This window comes from Phalacrocorax carbo, chromosome W (genome assembly GCF_963921805.1).
Source record: "Phalacrocorax carbo chromosome W, bPhaCar2.1, whole genome shotgun sequence".
Taxonomy (NCBI): domain Eukaryota; kingdom Metazoa; phylum Chordata; class Aves; order Suliformes; family Phalacrocoracidae; genus Phalacrocorax; species Phalacrocorax carbo.
In genome coordinates, this window is record NC_087547.1 from 2,903,580 (window position 1) to 2,913,535 (window position 9,956).

A 9,956-nucleotide genomic window follows, 5' to 3' on the forward strand; every position below is an offset into this window, starting at 1 on the left:
TAGTCTCCACTCTCCATTACACTTCTGCACTGGCCATATGGGACTGTTAAAGGGTGAGTGGGTCTTACTGATCACTCCTTGGCTCTCCAGGCCGTGTCCCCTCCCAGTTTCTCGTGCAGCCAGCAGAGCACAGGGAGCTGAAAAAGTCCTTGACCAGTGTAAGTGCTACTTAGCAACAACTAAAACATCTCCACATTATCACCACTGTTTCCAGAAAAAAAACCAAAACATAGCCCCATACTAGCTATTACAAAGAAGTTTAACTCTATCCCAGCTGAAACCAGGACACCTGTGCAATAGCATCCATGGTCAAGTCCACCCCTCGATCACGAGCCCACCTGTATGTTGCATCTCTTCCTTGATGGCCTGAGGTGTCATGTGTGGGATATCTGGAAAGCCAAGGACACGTAGTGAACAATCCAGGCTCAGACTACGTGGACTTAATCGGCCTGGGAACAAGAAGGCCTCAAGGATGTTGCAAGTTAAAACCTATGTATGTAGCTATTAATAACAGCTGTGATTTTGTATTTCCCAAGGCTTACAAAGCGGCAATGTATGACCTTACTGTGGGAATGTGTGGGATGGCATTACGTCTTCCTGATAAATTGCATTCCAAGATTGGCCACAGGTGCTACTCTGTCAACAGGGGCCACATCCCATGCCACCGGCAGGAGTGTCTCGTTACAGCGTAGCAAAACAAGGCGGGAGTTGCCGATGCTGCTAGTAGCTATCCTTGGGATAAAGCCCAAGGCCATGCTGACCAACTAATAATAGGCTTGTATATAATAAACAGTAGAGGCTTGTGTGTGATAAGGTGGTTGCAGAGCTATATTAACCCCGCTGTGTCTGTAATAAACTGGCATTTGCTTGATCATATTGGTCGTGTGCGGTGTCTGTGACTTCCGCGTCAGCAGTCATGGGCCCACCGAGCTAGAAATAGTTCTCTCTTATGTTGCCAGCCCAGATCCACCTCAGCCACTTCAGTCTTGGCAGCCTGATCTACATGCTGGTTGTTCCGATGTTCTTCAGTGGCCTGACTCTTGGGGACGTGAGCATCCACATGCCGTACCTCCACAACCAGGTTCTCTACCCAGGCAGCAATATCTTACGACAATGTGGCGGCTCAGATGGGTTTGCCTCTGTGCTGCAAGTTGTTCTGCTTCCATTGCTGCAAGCAGCCCCGCAGGGCATTCGCCACCATCCAGGAGTCAGTATAAAGATAGAGCACTGGCCACTTTTCCCATTCGGCAATGTCTAAGGCCAGCTGGATGGCCTTTACCGCTGCAAAGTGGCCCGATTCAACTTCTCCTTCAGCATCTTCTGTGACTTGTCGTGTAGGACTCCATACAGCAGCCTTCCAATCTCCGGTGCTTTCCCACAAGGCGACAGGACCCATCAGTGAACAGGGCATATTGCTTTTCATCTTCTGGCAGTTTGTTATACAGTGGGGCTTCTTCAGCATGTGTCACCTCCTCCTCTGGTGATAATCCAAAATCTTTCCCTTCTGGCCAGTCTGTAATCACTTCCAAGATTCCTGGGCGACTGGGGTTTCCTACCCGAGCCTGCTGGGTGATTATGGAACCCATTTACTCCATGTAGCATCAGTTGCATGGTGTGTAGAGGGGAATGTTTCCTTTGAACATCCAGCCCAGCAGTGGCAGTCGGGGCGCCAGGAGCAACTGTGCCTCAGTACCAACCACTTCTGCAGCAGCTCAAACCCCATCATATGCTGCCAATATCTTTTTTCAGTTGGAGTATAATGCGCTTCGGAACCTCTGTATCCTCGACTCTAAAACCCTAGGGGTCGTCCTTGGGTCTCCCCTGGCGCTTTCTGCCAGAGGCTCCAGGTAGGGCCATTCTCCCCGGCTGCAGTGTAGAGGATATTTTTTACATCTTGTCCTGCCCAGACTGGCCCGAGAGCTACTGCATGAACAATTTCCTCTTTAATCTGTTCAAAGGCTTGTCGTTGCTCATGGCCCCTTTTGAAATCATTCTTCTTCTGGGTCACTTGATAGAGAGGGCTTACAATCAGTCTGTAATCTGGAACATGCATTCTCCAAAAACTCACAACGCCCAAGAAAGCTTGTGTTTCCTTTTTGCTAGTTGGTGGAGACATGGCTGCTATATTGTTGATCAGATCCACTGGAATCTGATGGCGTCCATATTACTGTTTCACCCATATGAACGGGATCTTTTCCGCAGGTCCCTTGATCTTACTTTGTTTTATGGCAAAACCAGACCTCAGAAGGCTTTGGACTATTTTGTTCCCTTTCTCAAACATGTCCTCTTTAGTGTTGCCCCATACAACGATGTCATCAATGTATTGCAGGTGTTCTGGAGCTCCACCCTCTTTGGGTGCAGTCTGAATCAGTCCATGGCAAATGGTAGGGCTGTGCTTCCACCCCTGGGGCAGTCGATTCCAGGTGTACTGGACTCCCCTCCAAGTGAAAGCAAACTGTGGCCTGCACTCTGCTTCCAAAGGGATGGAAAAAAACACATTAGCAATATCAATTGTGGCATACCACTTGGCTGCCTTTGACTCCAGTTTGTACTGAAGTTCTAGCATGTCTGGCACAGCAGCACTCAACGGTGGAGTGACTTCATGCAGGCCACTATACTCTACTGTTAGCCTCCACTCTCCATTAGACTTCCGGACTGGCCATATGGGACTGTTAAAGGGTGAGTGGGTCTTACTGGTCACTCTTCCGCTCTTGTCGTGGTTTAGCCCCAGTCAGCAACCAAGCACCACGCAGCTGCTCGCTCACTCCCCCCTGGTGGGACGGGGGACATAATCGGAAGAGTGAAAGTGAGGTAACTTATGGTTTGAGATAAAGACAGTTTAATAGGTAAAGCAAAAGCTGCATGCAGAAGCAAAGCAAAACAAGGAATTCATTCACTACTTCCCATGGGCAGGCAGGTGTTCAGCCGTCTCCAGGAAAGCAGGGCTCCATCACGCGTAGTGGTTACTTGGGAAGACAAACGCCATCACTCCAAATGTCCCCCCGTTTTTTCTTCTTCCCCAGCTTTATATACTGAGCATGACGTCATATGGTATGGAATATCCCATTGGTCAGTTTGGGTCAGCTGTCCCAGCTGTGTCCCCTCCCAGCTTCTTGTGCACCCGGCAGAGAATGGGGAGCTGAAAAAGTCCTTGACCAGTGTAAGCGCTACTTAGCAACAACTAAAACATCTCCACATTATCACCGCTGTTTCCAGCAAAAATCCAAAACATAGTCCCATACTAGCTACTACAAAGAAATTTAACTCTATCCCAGCTGAAACCAGGACAGCTCTACAGTTGACGAATTAGCTCTATAATAGAAATCAGGGAGTCTCGGTTGGTGCGATATTGACGCTGGTGCACCGTATCGGTGGTGATCGTCACCTGTTGTTTTTGACCTTCAGCAACCCCACAACAGAAGGGTCCTTCGAGAGGCCAGGCAAGGCAGACAGCTGTTCCATTTCTTGCATCTCCTAGGCAGCTATACCAAGAGCCCACCTGTACCTTTTTGGGTCCTTGAAATACCCTCTCCTGAGGATGTGTATGGCAAGGATACACGGAGCCTCTGGGCCAGTCACAATGGGGTGCTTTTGCCACTCATTCCCAGTTAGGCTCACTTCGGCCTCCAATACAGTTAGCTCTTGGGATCCCCCTGTCACTCCAGCAATGCTGATGGGTTCTGTCCCTATATAGCTTGATGGCATTAAGGTGCACTGTGCACCAGTTTCCACTACAGCCTTATACTCCTGTGGGTCTGATGTGCCAGGCCATCGGATCCACACAGTCCAGTAAGCCCAGTTGTCCCTTTCCTCCACTGTAGCTGTACGCTTCTACGGGAGAACTTATCTTGGGCCGCATACCTCCGGGACACAGGGCTCTGCCCGCCCTGGGGACAGTGATGCACAGACATCAACATGATGGATACAAAATGTCCGTTTATTTGGCTGCGTCACACGCTTATATAGCTCTTGCGGTTCCTGTTCCTGCCACTCCTATGGGGAGGAGTCTATCTTTCCGTGACATCCCGTAATCTTCCGGTCGCCGATCCCTGTCTATTCCCCTACATCTCCCCCTCCCCATGCTACTAAAATTCTACAAAGCTACTTGCATAAGCGGATACATATTGCGGTCAGATCTATATTCATGTAACGCTCGCAGGCGCTCTCTGATTTGTCTTATAACACAGCATAACAATGGCAGCCCACAAGTAATCATGATTACTACACACAACAAGATCCCCCCAATTATTACTATCCAGTTCCAGTTTATATCTCTCTTTTGCCTCCCTTTCCCAGTGTCGCTCTCGTTGCAATATTGCTTGCGATCTTGTCAAGGAGCTCATTTCTTTTCCCAATGGTATGGCTAGCGTGAGGATCCATGTCAGCAGACCCTGCAAAGAGACAACTCAGAAAGGGATTATTCACTGCACATCCTTGCACAGTTCTGCTTTCACACACTTTGCAGGCACCCATTCTATGCGCCCTTCATTCTCAACCGCGGCGTAGCCCCTCCCCAGGCATCTCAGTTTCCATCCTCTCTCCCATTGCTCACTGCCTGGGAACCTTACTCGTACCTGCGGATAGCGCTCGCCTGCTTGAGCTTTGCCAAAGTGCTTCTCCACTGCTGTAACTTGCTCCTGCCCGCGTATAAAATGATTAAGCGAATATAATGCACGCATTAAAATAGTTTGCTGAGCTGCTATGGGTATAGTTCCCTTATACCCCTCCCCCTCCCCAAGCTGTATTATCTTTGCTTTCAAGGTGCGATGAGCGCGTTCTACTATTGCCTGCCCTGTGCTATTGTAAGCAATGCCGTGTTTTAATACAATATTCCAAGCTTTACACCATTCTTGGGTATTTCGAGCGCGAAAGCATGGTCCATTATCTGTTTTTATCTCGGTAGGCTTTCCAAGCCACGCCATCACCGTGGTCCAATGCGTAGTCAAGTGCGTTGCGGTCTGCTTCCGATGTTGAGTAGCCATGATGACTCCACTATAGGTATCAATTGTAACTGCCAGGTGCTTTCCGGGGGCCAACTGTGGGCATTCAGTAAAGTCAGTCTGCCAGATGGAATTTGCTTCCAGTCCTCGAGGGTTGACTCCTGCCTCCCACAATGGCGAGTGCTGACAGTAAGGACAGGTGGCTACTACTTCTCTTGCTGCTCTTATTGAGATGCCACACTCCTTTGCCAAGGCTTTAGCACCCAGGTGCAGTTGTTCATGCAGTTTCTTTGCCTCCGCCAAGGTCCAGACTCCCGCGGCTGCCTCATCAGCCATGCGATTCCCCTCAATCAGTGGTCCAGGCCCTGTCTGATGACTGCGAATGTGAATTATTGTCACCGTTGCTCCTCGCTGTGATAAAGCAATCTCTAGCATCAAGGCAATTTCTGTGTGTGGTACACCCTCTCGTTTCATGGACATGACTAACTTATACACATATAAGGAGTCTGTGCACACATTTATATGCCGATCTATATCCTTTCGCAGGGCCATCTCTAGCGCTTTCGCCTCCAGCCACTGCACACTTTTACCTTGCTCCTCATACGTCTGTCGCATCCAACTATTCTCTTCTTTCCACACTACCGCCGCTCTGTTTGTCTTTGAGGAAGCATCTGTGAAATATGTTGGTCCTGGGTGAGGGGTATCCAAAACTCTACTATCCACACTCAAATCTACCACTTTGGCTGTTTCGGCCCACCTCTGTACCGTGCCTGTGAGTATTTTCCCTGGGTATGAGTATACTGCCAATTGGATATCCTCTTCACTCTCTACCACCTTCCGCAATTTCTCCCCATTCCACGGCACTGTCAGCTTATCTGGCTCTTTCCCAAAAATTACCTTGCTTTCCCGTCGCAGCCGCCAAATCATTCCCCCGGCTACCTTAACTTTTGTGGAGAATGCATCCTTGGGAACCTTCTGATATACCCATCGCAGTGGTTTTTCCTCCCCTGCTCGTATTTGATATAGCAATCCTAACCCTCCACAGGCGGTCAGAACCCAACCCGCAATTAATTCCTCCTGGGGGTCCCACCGCCATACTCCTTCCTTTTGCATTCGACGTTCTATCATCTGCAACTGCTGGACTGCCTCAGCGTCTAAACTCCTGGGCTCCCATGGGTCGGTCCCTTTCAGCAACGCATAGAAAGGTTGCATCTCCTCACCGGTGACGCGCACGAATGTCCGCAACCACTGCAGTGCTCCTACCAGCTTCTGGACATCGTGTAAATTTTTAACCTTAGGTGTAAGCTTAATAGGCTGAGCTCGTATGGAATCCCCTTCTATTCTAGCACCCAGAAATCCACACACTGGTCCTCGCTGTACCTTTGCCTCAGCTATCTTGAGGCCCTGTTCCGCAAGGCCCCTTTGGGCGTCTGAAAAGACCTGTTCACACAGCGCCTCGGTGGGCGCAGCTATGAGGACGTCATCCATGTAGTGGATCATGTAGATTCTCCCCTGATACTGCTGCCTTACTTGCCGCAATGCAGAAGCCACATACCTCTGGCAGATCGCTGGAGAATTTTTCATCCCCTGCGGAAGTACTGTCCACTGCCATCTACTACCTGGTTCTGCGCGGTTCACCGCAGGCAGAGTAAAGGCAAATCTCTTTCTATCATCTGGATGTAGCGGAATGCTGAAGAAGCAGTCTTTGATATCTAAAATAATGACTTGCCATCCTCTCGGGACAGCACTCAGATCTGGTAGGCCAGGTTGGAGAGGCCCCATGTCCTCCATTTGCTGATTTACTGCTCTAAGATCATGCAGCATTCTCCATTGGTTTTTATCTTTCTTTCTTATAGCAAATATAGGGGTGTTCCACGGGCTCATCGAGGGCTCTAAGTGCCCTGCTTCGTGCTCTCGTTTTACTATAGCTCTTACAGCCTCTGTTTTCTCTGTTGTCAGGGGCCACTGCTCCACCCAGACGGGCTGTTCGGTTTTCCACACTAACTTGTGCTGATGAAGCCTCTCTGAGGCAGTGGCCCTTATGATAAATTTTTCAACCCGATCCCCATCTGGGCAAGGGCGTCTCGCCCTAACAAGGGGCTTGCTACCCCATCTGCTACTAGTATGGTCACTACGGCCGTGAGGAGCTTCCCTGCGTCCTCGTCCATGACTTCGAGTTTCACAGGGCAAGTACTTGTTCTCGTCTGTTGTTCTCCTCCTACCCCTATTATACGTTTTCCCATGGCGAGGGGCCAAGTTGGTGGCCACCGTTTGAGTGACATTATGGTGACATCTGCCCCGGTATCCACTAACATTCCCAGGCATATTCGTGCCGGGTAACTCGGTTCTTGCGGGGTAATCATCACTGCTGCCATGGGTCTCTCATCACAGCCTATGACCAAGGCCACGCGGGGGCTGTAACCTGCAAATCTTGCCCCCCTGCGTGACGGTTCACTCCCTCTTGGCTCGCTACGGTGGGCCAAGCTCCTGGCGCTGGCACCGTGATGGGGGTCATTTGACTCATAGGAGGCGCGAATCCCCCTCGCTTCGCCCTCCCTTGGCCGTTTCCCGGCCTCGTAGTTGGACAATCTCTTGCCAGGTGTCCTGGCTTCCCACACACCCAGCACCTCCCTACTGGGCGTACTCCTCCTCCATTACGTCCTCCCCTTTCCGCTAGCGGGCACCCAGCTCTAAAGTGCCCTCGCCGGCCACACAAGTGACATATCGGCCCCACCCCGGCTGCTTGCGCCATTGCCCTTTCTTCACTTCCACAGTCAGTGTTCTGGCAGACGTGCGCTCCCGCACCGCCATGCTGGTTCAATGCTACCTGGCGCAAGACATGCTTGATGGTTTCACCCAATGGCGCCCCTACCGCCAGGGTGCGGAGGATATCTTGTGTTTGCGGATTTGCCTGACTTCGGAGGCAATCCATAAGGACTGCCTCCCTGGCTGCTGATGGCAAGTCTGATTCCATAATAGCTTTTTGCAACCTATCACAAAACGTTGTAAATGGCTCTGCTAGACCTTGCTGTATCTTTTGCCAAGGTTCTGCCTTTTTCTCATACCTGCCCACTTCACTATACGCTTTGCGGGAACTCTCCGTTACCGCTTGTAGCTCCCTGCCCCTTAATTCTGCTGCTTGCAACTGCGAGGTTTCCAGCCCACGACTTCTGCCAGTGAGCCGGTCAAGGGTGGTCCCCCGCAGCGGGTGGCTCGGAATTGCCACCGCTTGCTGTACAAGGGCATGGCAAGCACTGTGCATTGCCTCCTTCCAAAGTATGTACATTGTGGGAGCTAATATTGCTTTCGCCAACTGCTTAGCATCAGAGGGGGTCAATGGCGCTGCATGCGCAGCGTCCAGCAGCAATCTTACTCCTTCATCTTTCAGCCCCTTTTCTTTAATTTCTTGCCATAAAGTTCGCACTAGTTTGGCATCTATCGGCGTCCACTCCACTCCTCCTCCTGGAGCTAATCGGACAGGGAAGATCCCGGGCATCTCTATCCTTACTCCATCGAGGCTACAATCTCTAGCTATCAGCCGCCAGTTAGGTAACTCAACTGATTGTCGCTGGTGTGCCCCCGTCGTTAAAAATCCTGGCTGCAGCCGAGCTACTTCCCCTAGTGCGCGCATAACCTGCCGCAGCTGCCGCAGCACTTCCTCCGGAGACCCCTCCGGAGCTGCAGCGTCCCGGACCTCCCCTGTTGACGGTCCCTCTCCTCCCTCCTTCTGATTGGTCCTCCGAGTCCCTGCTGTTTTATGCGTCTTTTTTGCGCGCCGCAGGCAAGCTGCTCTCTCTTCCCACATATGGGCATCGGTTTCTCCCCCAATTTCTGATTCGCTGCTACTCGAAGTTGTTCTATACTCCCCCTGCCCTCCCCTCCAGGCATCCCAATCCCCCTCCTCGTCTGACTCCCATCTCAAGGGTTGCCCCGGGAGCCAGTCTCGAGGGTCGGGCAGAGGGCTGCGCCGCTGCCGGCGCTGCTTCCGGCGCCGGTCATCTTCCTCCTTCCGCTCCGTCACTCCCGCTGCGTCTACTGCCACGTCACCCTCCCCGCGCGCGGCCTCCCGCGCCCGTACCAAATCATCCCAGGGGTATGCGGGGGGGGACTCTAAAGGCCCTGTTGGCCCAACAGGGAACACCGCCGCTTCCCGATCCACCTCTTTGGGAGCCTCAGACTGAGTCGCTGGCCAGGCTACTCCGTCCGAACTCTCCCCTTCTTTCCCATCCCCAGCGATGCTTGCCCCTGTCTGCGTCCCCACCGCCCCTCCTGGGTCTCTTTCCGGGCTACTGTCGCCCGTAACACCGTGCAGGCACCGCCGCGCCTGCCGCCACGTCTCCTGATCATCCCGAGCTTTCAATAGTAATCCGTGTATTTTTCCCCAGACCTGTATGTAGTGGGGTTTCCCCATCATAGCCCTTTCGGCTAACTCCTCTTTAATCCTCACCCACTTATCCGTATCAAATATGTGTGCGGGACCTCGTATGAGCCCCTGCGTAATCATCCATTGGATGGCCTTTGAGGTAGGCGTCTTCGATATCGAAGTACCATATTCCTTCCCCAATCCCTTCAGTACCTTCACGACTGAATCCATGGCGTGCCCGCCGACCTGCGGCTCCCCGTCCCGCCCCTGCGTGCCCCAAGCTCTCTTTCCCCCCGGCGAACCTGCCAAGCCTCCCCGCTAATCACGTCGGGGTCACCACTTGTAGCTGTACGCTTCTACGGGAGAACTTATCTTGGGCCGCATACCTCCGGGACACAGGGCTCTGCCCGCCCTGGGGACAGTGATGCACAGACATCAACATGATGGATACAAAATGTCCGTTTATTTGGCTGCGTCACACGCTTATATAGCTCTTGCGGTTCCTGTTCCTGCCACTCCTATGGGGAGGAGTCTATCTTTCCGTGACATCCCGTAATCTTCCGGTCGCCGATCCCTGTCTATTCCCCTACACTCCACCTGGCTGGAGGCAGGGCCCCTCTATTCCTCATCATAGTACTCATCACTCACTTCTT